A 17,927-nucleotide genomic window follows, 5' to 3' on the forward strand; every position below is an offset into this window, starting at 1 on the left:
CTGCTTAAATTGGTCGCAAAGTCGGCATTTTAAAATATGTGGTAAGGTTAGAACATCTGCTGCTGAGAACTTTGTGAGTCCAGTAAACGTCAACGAGAGTATTGGTAGAATAACTCTGGGGGGTTACCACATTTCCTGGAGGAATATATGTTTTCTCCAATCCCAGGAGTTAATGTTTCTCCTACACAGTTCATCTACGTAGGTAGGTAAGTGGGTAACTGCTTTTAGCAGGGGAGAGGAGTTGGCCTAACGGCTAGGGCGCTCGACTTCAGACCTGGGGATCTGGGTTCGGGTCTCGCTAACGACACCAAAATGTGTTGCTGCATAAAATGAAATGCACTCAGGTACTGGAAGCGAAAGTATAAAAAACAGAGATCCTTTTGTTATTTGCAGTTCATAAATCACAACCCTTCTAACATTGCACAGTGAGCTAGGAAGGACGTGTGTCTCCTGCGTCAGGTACCCCGCACTATCTCAAGCAGGCCCACTGGCACTATGTGATTCTGCTGCCACTGCAATTTTTTCGCATAGTACTGGATTGGCTACATTTGCCACATATTACATCTTCTGCTGCATAATTTACAAGTTGTCCTTAGCTCAAACTGAACAAAAGTTACTAGAAATGCATGTTCCTATGAAGCGGAATGCACTTTGCAAAAGCTGACTGTTCACCTTTCAAGTGCATGTTGTGTGTTGGGGTGTTAAATTAATACTTATAAGATAAGACCTTTTATCCAGGTAGTGTTAAGATGTGAACATATAACAGAATAAAGAACTGGTACTAACTCAAAGATGTGCCGCATTATGCTGCATAATTTAGCTAAGCCCTGCTACTTAAATTTAATCATTCATTGCCGCATAATTTCAGTGGCCCTGGTCTTAAGTAACACACACTGTTCATCGGTTTACACACACAATTTATTTTCAATGTATAAGGCGTAGGTGTAATGTGAAGTGCTCTGACACCCTGCATTGAGATGAGTAGCACTATAAAAAGAAAAAAGCGTGGGTTTTTTAAATTGGAATATGAGTGAATACTCGGACGGATAAACACATCTGACAATTTTTGGACAGTGCATGCATATTCCCATATATCGGCACTGGAAAAAGGCGAAACAATGCCTCTTTTAGGTACTGGGAAGGCAGGATTCAGCTGTGTGCCTTTGTTTCGCCTCCATTGTATTTACATCTAGGTGTGAGGCTCCCAGCCAAGATACTTTAGGGAGTGCACCACACAATGATGACGGTCTGGATAGCGGAAGGAGGGTTATACGGCTGCTTTCCTAGTAGTAACAGCAGTATTGAGGGCCGACTATACAAACAATGTTGGGTAGGTATCCCACCAAGGCTCCACAATTTTTAGCGTTTCCAGGGGAATCCACTGTATTGTAATGGTACAGGGCACGTATCAGGAGCAGAACGCAAACACTCTGCGTCCATGTTGGGCACACCAACTGGTTTCTGAGCGGCAGAGCACAGAGAGTAGTAATTTGGTGGTCATTCCTGGGCTTCGTCATTGATGTCCTCCAGGCACTTGCAATATTTTATCCAAGCCATGGTTGCTGCTTATTTATCTTACGTGAGGAACAGCCATTGACATAAGTCAAATTTTTACACTCTAGAATTACTATCATTGGTGTCTGCTGAGGGGATAGTTAGAATAATAGGGTATTCCCCCTTCTCTTGGGGTCCTCCTGGGGATTAATACACATCGAAGGGTAGGGCTGGACAAGACTGAGAAAGCCAGTTGCCCAGGTCCCACATTCCGTTGCAAGCCAAAACAGTAAGTCATACAAGAGACGTATTTCATTGTAAAGGTAATGGACATCTGAGGTGCTGTTCACTGTTCTAGGGGAGGGACATTGCACCAGTCCAATTGACTATTCGTTGATGATAGGTAAAGTCAACATTATTAGTGAGCTATCTTATTGGTAGCTGTTTGGCGTGCTGCCTTCAGGCTAAGTCTTGAGGGAAAGTAGAGCAGCTTGTTTTACCAGTCTATAATCTCATGAATGAGTAAATGGAAAAGAACAGGTGTACAACCTATATATGTATTTGTTCTAAAACACATCCCTTTAGTTCCTTTCCGAGGCTAAAGGCGTGAAATTACAGTCAGTAAACTTATTTAACATACAAGTAAATTGGCACAATATACGTTGAGCCTATGATGAGATTGGAGGCGTATAATTACGGTGTGTAAACTTATATAGCACACAGTGATTTAGCACCATATACGTTGAGCTCTAGGGGTGTACCAAAGCCATATATTAATAATGTGGTAGGGGAACCACGAATGGCAGGGAGACAGGGCCTAGAGCCTGTAGAGAGACTACTTGGGGTCCTGATAACTATACACACCCTGATGTCACACCTAAAAGGTGCCCAAGAGCCTAGTTGCGGCATCACATAGGTCTGGGGATGCATGTGATCATGTCCGGTTGGCTTGGATGATATTTCCCAGAAGCCAAAGTGGTGAGCGGAAAGGGTCCTTGGGCCAGCTTATGGCCTGGCGGGGTTAGGGCTGTGCTAATTCTTTTAGCTAAAGACTGTGGTGCTGCACTGTTAAGTAGACTGTCTTGTTTTTACACATAGATCCTATGCATAAGGACGTGGGTAAGAAACCAGGATTAAGAGGCGATGTCCTCGCCTACGGCACAACTTTCTTGTGTAACAATGATTGTAAAATAGGAAGCCAATTTTACAGCCTACCATGGTTAGGGCGGCGCTGATCCTATGCTTAACGACATAGATGCTGCACTAGCAAGCAGACAAACGGAGGCTATGCTTAACATTTACTGTCGACGTGTTAATGTGTAGTAATATGGCCCTAAGATTATCTAAAACTTAGCAACTGATGGTAATGTAAGTCTAACGCGTGTACAGCAGGTATCGCCGGAAACACTAATGGTGTGTATCTATCTTTCCAATTTATGTATGACCGGGTCCATGGTGGATACCTGGAGGGCTCCACATCACAACAGCTGCAACAGGTGGACAGCCCAAGGGGGGCTTACGTCAGTCACGGCTGGGTCCATGGCGGATATCTGAGGAGTGCTCCACACCGCAACATCAGCAGCGGGTGGACGTCAAAAGGGAAGCATACGTCAAGAAAGAGGACACCAAGGGCCCAAGTATTGCTGGCAGGTGTAAGTGCTACCCATTCCTTAAGGTGGAAGTGGGAATTTGTCACCCAGGTTTTCTTGGTCTTTTCCTGGTTCTTGCAGTCTCTCAAACCTGTCACGCAGGGGAGGAACTCATCACCAGAAGTTGAGGAGCCACAATGTGCCAGCACAAGCAACAGGCTGGACGCAGGACAGGGAAGAGTTTGTTTGAGGGTCTGTGCCATGGTCAGTTCAGGAACTTCTCAGGGAATTTTTAGCTCAGCAGCCCGACCCCCTGTCAGTGGTGATACTTCACCTAGGGGGGACTGAATTGGCCAAACTGGGGAGGCGAATACTCATTGATGAGTCCATCTCCACTGTGGGGGGGTCTTCAGGACTTGCTCGGGTGGCACAGTAGTAGGGCCTCAACTTATCCCGTGGTGGCAGGGACTCGGTCAGGGCGTTGAATCACTCGATAAAGAGGATCAACACACAGTGGGACAAAGTATTTCAAGCCCCCCTCGGTTGCAGATGATCCAACATGGGTGTATTTGTTCTACCTGGTGAGGGGAGTCCATTTGACGGAGGAAGGAAGGGTCCTGTGGTCTGATGATGTCAGGGCCTGGTGGGAAGGTTTTGCTAAAGTGAGAACTTTCTAGGGTAGGTCTAGGCAGGGGGAGGCCAGATCGTCGGTTAACAATGCTGGCCTGTGGCGGTAAGGTCATTATCGGTGAGCACATATTTGAGGTCTGAGGGGGCGGGCATCATCCTATGGAGGTTCCCGCCCAGGGGGAGGGGCCTGCGGGCCACTCCTAGAACTCCAGGGGCAAGGTAATGGATGCTGCAAAGCAAAGGAGCGCGGGTAGGAGTAGTTCACGCTTTCCTTAGGCTGGTAGCCACCCCGCGCGCGTGGACTCATGACGTCACCGGATGGCGCAGAGTAAGGGCCCTCCTTTAGTGGGTAAATGGAGTTCAGGGCGTAGACCGGGCAATTCCCGGGGTAACACTGCGCATGCGCACGTCTCATGGGGAGGCGCAGCTTGTAGGACCTGACACCGGTAGTGACCCTGCCATATGGCCAGAAATGTACAAAAATCAAGATGAGGATGTTTAGACTCGGTTAGGAAACAACATGTATTAGAGTTTTGTTAAGGTCAGGCTCTCAAACTTGTTGACAATAATTTTGTATCGAATGTCCTGCTGATTTTTGTATAAATTGTTGATCATGCAATTAAAAACCTTTTTAATTTCATACTTTAATAAATACGGCCGGGCGACTAGCGCCCGCCTTCCAAAAAGTAAAGACGTCTCGTGTCCACGTTCCTGGGTGTTGGGTGCCGGTTTGGGGGGGAGGCGGCAGCTAGTCGCTGACCATGTTACACTGCGTTATTTTATACTCAATCATGGAGTGCGACTGGTGGCCACCATGAAACAAACGAGTGTTTCGGATATTCTACACTTGTTCCAAATACGACATGCGCAGCCATCACGAGGCGAGTGCATGATACCTCATCACTAATCACAGACACTGTCAGCTAACGCCGTTAGGCACATGTGGCAGTAATATTATGTCAGGGCACTTTTCCCATAGACCGTTACAACGAGATGCATGGCAAGAATCAAACGCTGCTGCAACAATTGAATTTATTGTGGACTCCTATTTACTTTTTGATTTATATGTGTCTCTATATGTGTGTCTTTTTGTTCCCTTTTTATCACCAGGTACTAATAGGAACACACATGAGCGCATAGTACGCACTTACACCTGACAAGAGGTACTATAGGAATACAGGGTGTCTTTTCCCAACTCCTATTTTTATTCGCGATTTCACACCAGACGGTCCTGATGAAGCGCATTGGGATCCACTTGGGACCGATTCTAAGCACAAAACATGTTGACCAACACGCTAATTCACAAACACACACGGGCACTGAGAGCAGTGGAGGAATAACCCTGACCTCAATGTTATTTGTTAATAAAGTTGCTCCATCTCCCCAGTATAATTATTTTAATCTTACCTCCTGGACCTACGAATAAATTGACCCTTAGGTACCAGAGAGGTAATTTTAACACACTTTCACATATCCTTTTGGGCCCACACATCCGCATATACAACTGCGGCATCTCCTAAAAGATCTCGGGACAACAAGCCCTCTTGCGGGGCCCGTGGGGACAGCAGCACCACCCCCACGAGGAGCAACGGCTCATGATGAAGCATGCCACTCACAAGAGTGTGTGAGGGCACTAATTTCTAAAGGAGAAATTCCCCCATCTTCATCTACTGGGAACCACATATAGCGACCACCTTACCTCCTTTTTTCTAATTTCCCTGTCATACATAACCAAGTTGGTTATGGATCCTTGTTTTAGGAACAGTTACCACACAGTGATCACACATTATAAAGGGATCACTGACATAATATTGATGTGTACAATATCAAAACACAAAACACAAAAAGATTGACTTCTTATACTTCACTAGTAAAAGCACAAATTTCAAGAACACAAATATTGTTGTTAAAAATATTGTTTTTTACTTCAATTGAAAATAAAAATATTGCAATCAAAAATATCGTAACCTTTAAATAAACATATAATATGTCAAAAATATTGATTCACATAAAACGCTGCAAGACAGGGAAACTCTGTTGTATTCTCTCACCAGACCATTAAAGAAAAAATATATACATCTAAACAACGAAGGGTCAGATTATGACCCTTACAGTTCAGGGAACCACCGCTGCATTTTTGTGGTCCAACCGCCCGCTTCCCCGGTGGTCCCACTGCCAGATTATGAGCAGGGTGGGCAGAATGCTGCATGACTGCTGCCAACATGTCTGCTACTGTGGTGGTGGTGGTGGTGGTGGCGGCGGAGTCAGAGAGGTGGTTCAGGAATCAACTCCGCCAGTCTGATCACAAACTGCTTTTCTGCCGACCTCTGCATGCCGGAGACACCACCATGCGAGGGTCGGCGGAAAAGAAGTTCAAGTGGCCAAATCTGAGCCGAAGATACATGTGCCCATGTGAATTGTCACTGGTGCACATGGGCTTGCTACAATATCTTCTTCAACATGGTCATGCACTGTCAAAGTTTAGGAGCATCTGAAAGGCACACAAACGCCCGATCACATACCGTATGTGTCCAGCAGTCAGCAGTGTGTGCAACATCACCATCCTCCGGCATGTCTACAACATGAAGGGAATCGCCTTAATGACACTGCCACTGTTCACCTGTCTGCCCCACGGCAAAATTCCTAATTCAGCGAGCGGGAAGGCCGGCTACTTGGCGGAGTGCTCTGTCCTGCCGCCATAGTGGGACGGCTGTAAAACCGCTGTACTCATAATCGGCCCCTAAGTAACCAAGTAAGTAAAACTTATATTTAAACTAAAATGCAAGTATTACTAAACCTAATATTGTATAATAGCAAATATATATTAAAACGCTCTCCAACTTCTCTTTCCATAGACTTTCTAAAAGAAAAAACTACAACTTGAAAAACCAATATCACAAATCAGCAAAGCTATACCAATGTAGGTATACATAAATGAATATAAAAACTATCAACTCATCCAAATAGTGAGCAAAAATAAACCTAATGTCCCAAACTCTACAAACAAATTAACCTTTAAAATGAAACTTGTGTTTTTCCATCCAACAGATATTAAATCACCTGCTCCACATTAGAACACCCCCAACGGAAAAGCTGCAAAATCCTGTGAAACATTTTAACAGAACATACATGTAAGTGTACAAAATAGAAGCAGATGCGCCCATTTACATGTAAATAACAAATGTACAAACTTTTGTCATGTGTCCCAGTTAGGCCTAGAAGTCAACACTGCCATTTTCCATGAACACAGGTCTTTCCTAAAGGTGCCTTCACTTGTCACATCGATTTGTGACATACATTTGCATTCTTGACACTTTGGGTTAGTTTACTAGAAACACTGACCTTGCTTACACAAGTCAAATTTGCAAGAACACTATCGTATTGCCTTGGCGCTATGTACAAGGCCTACATGTAAGTTGTGCAAATGTGTTTGTTATTTTCGTCCAAATGGCGGCACAGCTATCGTTAACAATGGCAGCACGGTCATAATCCCAGCCCAGGGCAAGGATGCCTTTTTTTATAAATAAACATCTGTTTCCGGGTGTGATCAGATGAGACACCTCTGCTGACATCAAGAGGTCCCTGCATGCTGATGCTGTTGCCCAGCAGGTGACTTACATCTCAGTGAGGGGTGTCCAACTCGAGACCAAGACAGTGTCCTACATTCTTAACCACCAGGTAATGGGGTTGGATCATCCAGTAAGGGGACTGTTTGCAGAACATACACAAATTGTATGTGGCCCCACAAGTCTTACCTGTGACTTGTAAGGTAATCCTGCAGAGACGACATGAGCCACCACCACGGTACCCACCTGACCTCCCAAACTGGCTAACACAGTTGATGGGCACGGGGAAGGCATCCAATTATATACACTGGGATGAGCTGGGCGGCTTGAGACTGAGGCTTCCTCTGTTTGAGTACCACCATGCACACGACCACTGTATAGGGAAACAAGAGCCTCCTATTACTACAGAACACTAGCATTCAGTCAAAGTTTCTTGTTAGTTTACATATACCTCATTTCCCAGTACCTGTAGTGGAAGTCCAGGAGACCTTCAGCATAAGGTTCCCTGCGTGGTGAAAGAAAAATCAGCACAGCGCCAATGGCGCGGAAAGGAAAGAAAAGTTGCGCTCCTGCACGTTCGCGGTGTGCCCATAAACCAAAATCAGCAAGGAGGTATAAAGTAAAACCAGCGCTCCAGCACGTTAGCAATGTCTCCTTGAACAAAATCAGCACGGAAAATAACGTGTACTAAAGCGCTCCTGCGTGTTGGCTCTGTCCCCCCTAAACAAAATCAGCAAGGAAAGTAATGTGTACTAAAGCGCTCCTGCGCGTTGGCTCTGTCCCCCCTAAACAAAATCATCAAGGAAAAGAACGGAATGCAAGCGCTGCTGCGCGTTGGCAAAGTCCCCCAAACAAAATCATCAAGGAAAATAACGGAATGCAAGCGCTCCTGCGCGTTGGCAAAGTCCCCCAAACAAAATCATCAAAGCGCGTACAGCGCGGGTAAACAAATCAAAGTGGCCCCTGAGAAGAGCATGGGGCGAAGCGCATTGCTACAGGACGAAACAATACTAAGCTTACCCGACAGCGTGGGTAAAAGCAGGCAGGTCCAGGACAGGCACGAAGGCTCCGGCGCTCCAACGCCGAGGGATCCAGAATCCAAAGCGCCGAGCGGGCGGAAACCATGGGTCTTAAGTGGTATCCCCCGGAAGCGCTTCTGCGATGCCGGCCGTCTCGAAGAAAAGCTAGACCGCTGTCTTCGTGACCCGGAAGTGCTGGGAGCGTGAATCGCCCAACGATGGTGTAGCGTCTACTCTGCATGGACGCCCGACCGCTGCCTGCAGGTAGGATTCCCCAGAACATGACACAAATACCCTAGACATGAAGTTTAGGGACTGGACAGAAGGAGTATGCCAGATTGTTATAGTATTTCATATGCTTGCATCAATATTTGTTGTTTCAGCATGACCATGGAACTTTTTGTATTGTTCAGTGTCCTGTTACTTTTAATAACTTTGATCTGCTTCTGTCTATTGATCATTGCAGCACATATTTTCTGTACAATGAGCACATTGGTTCCATAAACATTGAAAATGTCCCTCTGTGTATTTTGTATATTTCTCTGAGTAATAGAGAGCACAAGTGTATGAGGAAAAGGTTCTAAATCTGTCACCACGATTCCTGAGGGGACAGGGTTACCATGTTCAGTAGTTGTCAGAACCATTTGCTCCCTTTCTAGGTTAGGGGGCATACAGTGGCACTGTGAGCTAGCTGGTCAAAAGGACAACATACCCTGGGGGGGGTGCACAAAATCAGTCTGGCATCATCCCAAAGTTTGTCATCCACAAACGCGCATTTCTTACTGATTAGTGAAAACTACATGACGTGATGCCCAACGTTGGATGGGTTCCCTATTTTGTATGGATCAATTGAGTAGTTCAATTGTGCCTGCTTAGAGACCACTACACACCTGTTAACCCGACACGTCCATGATGGTGGGGAATATCCTCCTCAGTGGAGTAGGTATATCCTATGTATTGGCTGTTGGTAGTTCAGGCTTGAAAGGATCTAATTCCTACTGTGATAGGCTACTATGTACTTCATTTTTTGCATTACTCGGCACAGAACATCTCTAAGAACTGCAGATATGCAGTTACTCAGAAACTACTACAAAATGGCCTTACATTAAATGGTGGGACATTACCTTTGTGGTAGAGGCACACAAAGCATATAGAACAGAGGTGTTTTATTCTTGGGTTACATTCTCAGCTGTAGATGCTGTAACACACGTATTTCACATATATACTGAGGATGAAACATTAGATGAATGCACTCCATATGAGGCAATAGAAGTTCCTCCCACTTACCAAGAACATATTCATTGGTGTAAAGCGCCCTTCCACACACTATATAAATGTGAAAATGAGCCCACTCAGCAATTAGGAGGCGACATGGGCAGTCCTAACCAGACACACCGCATCCCGGTATCAATAAAATATCCGCAACTCAGATGCAGGGAGCGAATAGGATATTATGCCACTCTGGCATTTTCCCAGTAGGTTTCAGGCTAATGGGCTGCTTTCGGAGCTCGTAGGGCTGCCATGACCAAATCATGCCCCTGTGACCCAATTCCAATAAAGGACTTATTTTAAACTTTTTGGCAGGGCTGATTTTGTTCTCCTGCTTGGCCCTCTACACAACCAGTGTTAAAATTGGAAGCTGGAAAGAATAACCTTTCATGTTAAAGGGGGGCAGTGTTTGGCAATGTCACTCTGTGACACTTACTGGTGATTTTTATTAAAAATAAATAAATGACATTTTGAAAATAAGTACTCATTATTTTTTTTTGTTACCATTTGTTACAAATAGTACTACTGGCAAATCCAGACACCAGCAGGACCTGGGCAATAAATACCAAGGACATCAGCTGCTCTGCAGGCACAGGATGAAGACAGCAGCACTACAGCAAGGAGGAAACTACCAGTAGCATGGAGAGTGAACTGGCTCAGAGAGTCATGTGCACTCAGTCTAAAGTACTCCAGGTGGATGGTGTGGAGCCTACTGACGCAGGTGTAGAGCTGTATACCAGATGCCAAGAGGAGTTGGATGATGGGGCTCCTCCGGTCTAAGAAGATACTTCAGTGGTGTTCCAGGAGCTGGCCGCAAATTCATTGTGGTGCAATCCCCCATGTCATCAATTCAGAACCCCACACCAAGTCCTTTAGCTGTACCCACTGCTATATCTCCACCTACAAGTGTCGTCCTGGAAAGCAACGACCAAGGGTATCACCACCAAAACCCCTGAGCCCTCATATGCTAAGCCCCACCGCCAGAGTATGTTACTGTGGCTACTTTGCAGGAGGCCATTAGGCAAGTGGTTGCTGCATCTGAGAAGGAGTTTGTTGAGGTCATCAAATGAGAACCTGAGGATGGCCAGGAACATTTGCCCCCAATCCAGAGTAGCTTCTCCGACCCACCATCTAGGTTGGGGGACTTGGAATACAAATCTGTTTACGTTTTTTATTTCAAGACATATTTTATTACTTTTGGACTCTTATTTGGGCTATTTCTATTGGACATTTTAAACTTTACTTCTTTTGTCCTTATTGCGCTTTATGAATAGACTTGTCCCCTGATATTCCCAACATGCTTTTTTATTTTGCTCACTGCTCTCCAAGTTCACTTTCGCCTCTGAGTTAAGGCCCTAACAAATGTGTAAAATCGTAACATTAACATTTTTGGATGTAACATTCAAAAAATCAAACTAGGATATATTGCTACTCTTTCATTAATAAGCGGGCAAGACTGTTGATATATGTAAGTGTGTAGCAGTACTGGAACATTTTAAATGACACTGAGGTCCTGATTAAGAATTTGGCAGTCCATACACTGCCGTACTGGCAGTCGCGGTCTAACCGTCGCAAGCTCAGCGGTCCGACCGCCGTATCATGAGATGGGTGGATTGCGTATCCAAAGACTGTAGTTGAACCGCTGACACCGCCAGCACACCGCCGACCGCCGGGGTCACAGTCGAGGAAAGGCAGCTGCATAGGGCAGTACTGAGCTCCACTGCAGTCCTTATTACGAGTTGGCTTTCCGATGAGCCAACGGTTGCGGTCTGACCACCACCTTTGAGTTGGTTGAAACAAAGGATTTGGGGTGCATACTCACCCCTCTCATGTTCTTCCAGGCAGAGTTCAAAGTGGATTCCTTTTTTCTAGGTCCCCTTCACAGCAGCTTCTTCACCCCGAAGAATACAACTCTGTTTGCGGCGATCTACATATAAGTCCTTTTTGTACCATATACTCATTGCCTGGACTGCCCACATATGGGCTGGGTGCTGGCAATGGGTAGGTGGTATTTTTCACATATATCATGAATATGTGTACATTCGACATGTGCAGTCGACATGTACACACAGGCATCAATAGACATGGAAAACCACTGCCCACTGTCGCAGGACCGCTGTAGCCTTACTGCGAGTCCCGCAGTCAACTCTTAAGAGTGCGGTTTAAAGACCATCAGCGCTGTGGGCTACGGATGGACATGGTGTTTGGGCAGTGAGACTGCCAAACTCATCATTAGGTCCTGAGTGTGTAAGAAAACAAGTTACTTACCTGTACTTTAGTGCCCCAGTATTGGTAACTTTCATAGATTCCCATAGCTTGTATCATTCCCCGTCGTCGGAATGGGAGCCTCGGTAAATAATAAATATATATATATATATATATATATACAACACGAAAAAGCGGCGTGCTTCTGCCGCTTGCACGGCGGGCGCTCAACAGGATCGCCGATCCTTTAAATAAGTCCGCAAACTGGTATGATCCTTTTTGAAGAAACCAGAGTCGAGGCCCAAATATATTCTCAGTGCTCAAGGTTTATTTGGCGGAAAAATTAAACAGCCCCAACGCGTTTCGAGGTACGCCTACCTCTTGGTCACGGGTGGAGTAACATCAGTTCGCCATTCTTTTAAAGTAAACAACGAGATGCATTCGGTCATGCATCACGTGCACATAGACATTGAAGACACACTACGATTAGGCTACAATGTATCAGTGAATTCACTTTCACTATAATTTCGTTTGATTGCATCTTTCTCAACAAAATAAACGACATGCATATTGGCTTCACAGCTGCATATGCAGGCAACTATTTACATCGTGTGTCACATTTATCAAATTAACAAATAAATGTCAGAAAGTACATCAATGCCTGTTATGTGTGAGCCGTCTAGAACAAATCTCTGCCCAAGTGGGCTTTTGACCTTCAATATACTGTTCATAACCATGACTCGACATTATGAACAGTATATTGAAGGTATGTCGGATGTCTCAACTATCGACGGGGCAGCCCCACCCATGGGCAAGAAACAGTTGAATTTTTTAGACGAGTACCGGACTCTGCGAAGGGGACGGTTCACGACAAGGGAAACTCCAGTACCCAAGCCCAGGGGAGGACGAGGAAGAGGACGCGGAAGGGGAAACGCAGCAACCGAAGACTACGGATCAAGCAACGGTGGCAAAAAAGACAAGGGACGTGGCGCTATGGGAACCAAGAGAGGACGCCCCAAGAAGGGAAAATAATGGATGACAAAACGGTAAATAACACCATCGTTAATTTATCTAAGAGAGACCTTAACATGATGGAGAAGCGAACCCTGTGTCTAGGATTATCTTTTTGCCCCTCTTCCTCTTCTAGATATACCGATAACCGCATTGATGTATTTAAATATACCCGTAAATTGAAACTGAAAAAGTGGTTCAAACTGAAAGGTTATTCCAATACCAATACTGTCACTGCATCCGACTTACCTAACATATACAATTTCGATATCAGGGACAGTGAAACCCTGAATACGGTCATGGATCTGGGGATTGGTGACAATGCTGATGATCCACCCATTAGCACCACACAACTGCTATCAGACTTAGACATTCGCACTGACACTGCTGCAAACACTGAATTTAAAACGAGATCCCTTTTCATGCCCACTCTTCCGCATGACAGTATTGACACTTTCCATGAGTGTGTGAACAAGGGTCTCAATGATTTGAGACACAAGAAACATTGGAAATCGAGTAGCCAGAACATGACACATAAACAACGTCAAGCCATAAAATCCCTTATGGACGACGGTGATATCGTTATTCGTCCAGCTGATAAAGGGGATAATATTGTGGTACTGGACAGAGAAATGTACATTAATGAGGCCAACAGACAATTGGCTGACAGTCGTTTTTATGAGACCATTGATACGGCAGGTTACCATGAAAGTATCACCATTCTACATGATTTTCTGTTAGACTGGAAGGATAGAGGTATCCTATCATGGGATGAGTTTAAATATCTCAAATGTGATTTTCCTGTACTTCCCGTGTTGTATCTACTGCCCAAAGTTCACAAGAACAAAAATAATCCACCAGGGAGACCCATTGTGTCCTCCAGGGGCAGTGCTTCAGAGATGGTATCCAAGTACATAGACCATTTCTTGAGAGAATATATGACCAACTTGTCCAGTTATGTCAAAGATACGAAGGATTTTCTGAAGAAAATCGAAGGTCTAGCATGGGATACAGACTCCATTCTGATTACGCTGGATGTACAGAGTCTGTACACCATAATAGACCATAAGCAAGGACTAGAGGCATGCAAAGAATTTCTCCAGGACAGGCCCATTAGATACAGAGACCACACTGGTATGATTCTAGAAATGATCAAATATTGTCTGGAATACAACATCTTTATGTTTAACGGTGAATTATACAGACAGGTAAGCGGGTCAGCTATGGGCTCATGTTTTTCACCCAGCTTTGCGAATCTTTTTCTGGGAAAATGGGAATCAGACATACGCAATGACACCAATTTTCAGACAGATTTTGCCAAGGTCAGGGTATGGTTGAGATACATTGACGATCTCTTCATTGTGTGGAGTGGCACTATGGTTGAGGCTGATGCTTTTGTTGACAAACTCAATAACAACGACAGAAACATCGTCTTGAGTGGCAACAAAAGCAAGACTTCCATAGAGTATCTTGACGTTAGAGTGGAAATAAAAAACAATCAGGTTCTTACTTCACTCTTCCGCAAGAATACGGCAGGGAACAGTATGCTGCATGCCCTCAGTAGTCATCCGGAAAATCTCAAGTGGAGCATTCCGTTTGGGGAACTACTGAGGGCCAAACGTAACTGCAATACCAGTCAAAGTTTTGAGAAAGAAAGCAAGGTCATGATGATAAGATTCAGAGAAAGGGGTTACCCTGATTGGGTTCTGAAGAAAGCCAGAATGAGGGTTAATGCAATAGACAGAGCCGAAACCATCAGTGACAAACCAGATGATGATAGCCAGAAGGGACAAACCACCAGACTCATTCTGACATACAGCTCAGATGCCAAAGCAATCAAGAGAATTGTCACTAAAAATTGGGACATTCTCAAAAGTGACAACGTTGTAGGAACAGATCTGGCTACCAGACCAAGTATCACGTACAGACGCGGTAAGAATATACGGGACATGCTTGTCCACAGTGACATCACGGTGCACCCCCCCACCAACATAGAGGGCATCGACGGTTTTTACCCTTGTGGACACTGCAAGGCGTGTGCCAACAGCAAGTCTTGTAAGGAAGTCAGTCACAATGGCGTTAAGAAAAGCATCAAACCTTTTTTGACTTGCAGCTCCACATTTGTTATCTATGCAATCATTTGCACCTGTAACAAGTGGTACATCGGAAGCACTACGTGCATGGCTAAAAAGAGAATACTGGAACATACCAGAGCCATTACCAATTTTGATCCCAAATATCCGGTGGCCCGACATTTTAGAGAAACTCATTTCTCTAATGTGAGGGATTTGAGGTACATCATCTTGGAACAAGTCACCAAGAATCCCAGGGGGGGAAATAGAGTCCTGAAATTGCGTCAAAGGGAGTCTAAACTCATCATTGATTTCCAAACCAAAACCCCGGGGGGCTTGAATGAGAATGAGGATCTATCAGTACATCTCAAGTATTAGCCGAGTGCATATTAACTTCCCCGTTGGACACCAGGGCCCTGGTGTCTTTTCATTACATGACATGTTTTTCTAACTGTGTTTTTTAACTATCGTTCTAACTGTGTTTTCCTCCTTTTAGGATCCTCTTTCTGAACAATCAGTTCCTCCATAACTGATTTTTAATGTTATTCTATGCTTTCAGCATGCCCAGTTGAATTGACTATACTCATGTTTTGTATATTTTTGTTTGTTTTATTTTCAGAAACACACGAGAAGGGGCCCCTTTTTCACTTATATTTCACGATCACGGGACTCCTCCCCTTCTCCTGTTTCCTGCACACGGGGGCACTGGTTTGCTTGTTAGACGTGAGAGCGGCACTTGAGGGCATCTGAATGACTTCGCACAGTAAGGGCATCATTTCAGGACTTGGGCACTTGCCCTGTATTTACAGACACTTTGTTTGTGATAAATTCTAAACTCAGTTGCCTGGCTTTGCGCCACATTTTAGGACATGTCTATGTCCAAATGGGTTCGCATTATTCCATGTCCAACTTGGACTATTTTGAGTTTAATCTTATACTGTTGGACACAAGCTTGCCTTGCTATCATTTCTAGGCCATGCATGCACGCATTGACACGCTATTGGTATCGTGCCATCTCTGTATTATTATTCAATTTAATTTACTTCATGCATTGTTTGCGCACTTGTGCGATAATTTGCTGTTCATAGCAGGCAGACGTTTGAGAGCATTTATCTCTTTATTCATTTTCGTGTTTTCACAACAGCATTAGCGGGGGTGTCATGAATCATGTTCATTGTACATGCATTTTATGTTATTCTTTGTACCGCGCGCTGTTCGCCTGACCATGCCTGACTTTTCAGTAATGTCTGCCCTCTTACCGCAGTCCTATGTTTATGTTTAGCACACTGGTGAGGTTATTTAACCTTTGTACAACAAGCTCTCGATCAAGCCATTTGTTTGGCGAAACGCGTTGTGATTAAACAGCACTTTACTCGGATTGGTACTCTCCCTTTTCTTTCCTGAGAGCGTGTTTACTGAACTTTGTTCTGGGAATACATATATATACATAGGTAAATAAACCATAATTGGTCCAAAATAGGAAAAAAAAATAGGTCTAGGCCTCATTCTGTTTTGTAACCTATATGCCTCCTTTTGTAAAAAGACCCAAATATAGAGCACCAACCAATCAGATCAGCCTCACCCTCTGGAACCTTCCTGAGAAAGCTCATAGCCTCAGATTTTCGTACCCGTTGCATAGCTATAAAGACATCCCCAAAAGGGTGAGCTTTCCCAGGGGAGGCGGGTGGGCGCATGGGAATATATGAAAGTTACCAATACTGGGGAACTAAAGTTATAGGTAAGTAACTTGTTTTCTTGCCCCAGTATTGGAACTTTCATAGATTCCCATAGCTTGTATCAGAATAGATAGCAGTTAGCATGCTTAGCACATTTCGTTCACAACGTCCAAAATAACATCATACAATATGTCATGAGCTCAACGTAATGTCATAAGACAATTAGACAACAATATAAATAACAAAATGTGAAAGAACAGGAAGGAGGGTAGAAAGGAAAGCTCACCGCTCACTGGAAGAGATTTCTCAGGACCGCTTGACCAACAGCAGCATCTCCTTTAGCATAGGAGTCCTGGCGATAGTGTTTTGTGAAGGAATGGGTACTGCTCCAGGTGGCCGCTCTGCAGATGTCCTTAATCGATACTCCTGCAAACAGCGCCGTTGAAGACGAAATAGACCTCGTGGAGTGTGCTTTAATCTGTCCTTCCAGAGGCTTTCCCGCCGTCTGGTGGCAGAAGCGGATTGCACTCGAGATCCATCTGGAAATCCCTTGTTTGGATAGAGGCAACCCCTTTCGTGGGGCCCCAAAAGCCACAAACAGTTGAAGTGATTTTCTAAAACCAGCAGTGCATTGAAGATAGAATTTTAAACATCTCTGGACGTCTAGAGAATGAAGTGTCCTTTCGGCCGGAGTCGAAGGCTGGGGAAAATAGGAATTTAGAACCACTGGTTCATTCAGATGAAAGTCTGTAGGAACCTTCGGAATAAACTTGGGGTTCATTCGAAGGATCAAGGTATCATTTTTGAACTGTAAAAAAGGTTCCTTGATGGTCAGAGCCTGTAGTTCCCCTACCCTTCTCTTGGAGGTAAGCGCGAGGAGAAGAGCCACCTTCCATGATAAGAATTTTAAGTCAGTCTTATGATTGGCTCAAATGGAGGTCTCATTAGTTGAGCAAGGACCACGTTTAGATGCCATACAGGAGGTGGAGGCCGGACTGGCGGAAATACTCTAAAGCGTCCTTTCAAGAATTGCTCAATGACTCTTGCCGACAAAAGAGAAGGACCCGACCTTGTCCTTCTATATCTGGAGATTGCCGCCAGGTGGACTTTGATGGAAGAATGGGCAAGTCCTGCATGTGCCAATGACAGGATATATGGCAAGAGCTGATGCGGAGCTGACGAAAAAGGGTGGACTCCTTCCCGCTGACACCATAAATAGAAACGTTTCCACTTTGCGCTATAAGACCTGTTCGTTCTAGGAGCCCTTGCCTGAGCCAAGATGTTTCTACATTCGTCAGAAATGTCTAGATCTCGGAACTCTCTATGCTCAGGAGCCATGCTGCCAATTGAAGCGAGTTCAGGTTCGGGTGGAGAACCTGGCCGTTGGACATTGACA

General features: G+C 44.8%; 1 long non-coding RNA gene across 1 annotated transcript in view; it reads left to right on the forward strand.

Moving 5' to 3' along the window:
* The window catches only part of LOC144768682 (uncharacterized), a 110,725-nt gene that overhangs the window by 7,976 nt on the left and 84,822 nt on the right, over window positions 1–17,927 (forward strand). Inside the window, exon 4 of the long non-coding RNA XR_013598610.1 lies at window positions 15,475–15,618. This is a non-coding gene — a long non-coding RNA (uncharacterized LOC144768682). The remainder of the gene's footprint in view (window positions 1–15,474; window positions 15,619–17,927) is intronic.

The sequence above is a fragment of the Lissotriton helveticus genome, chromosome 7, assembly GCF_964261635.1.
Source record: "Lissotriton helveticus chromosome 7, aLisHel1.1, whole genome shotgun sequence".
NCBI lineage: Eukaryota > Metazoa > Chordata > Amphibia > Caudata > Salamandridae > Lissotriton > Lissotriton helveticus.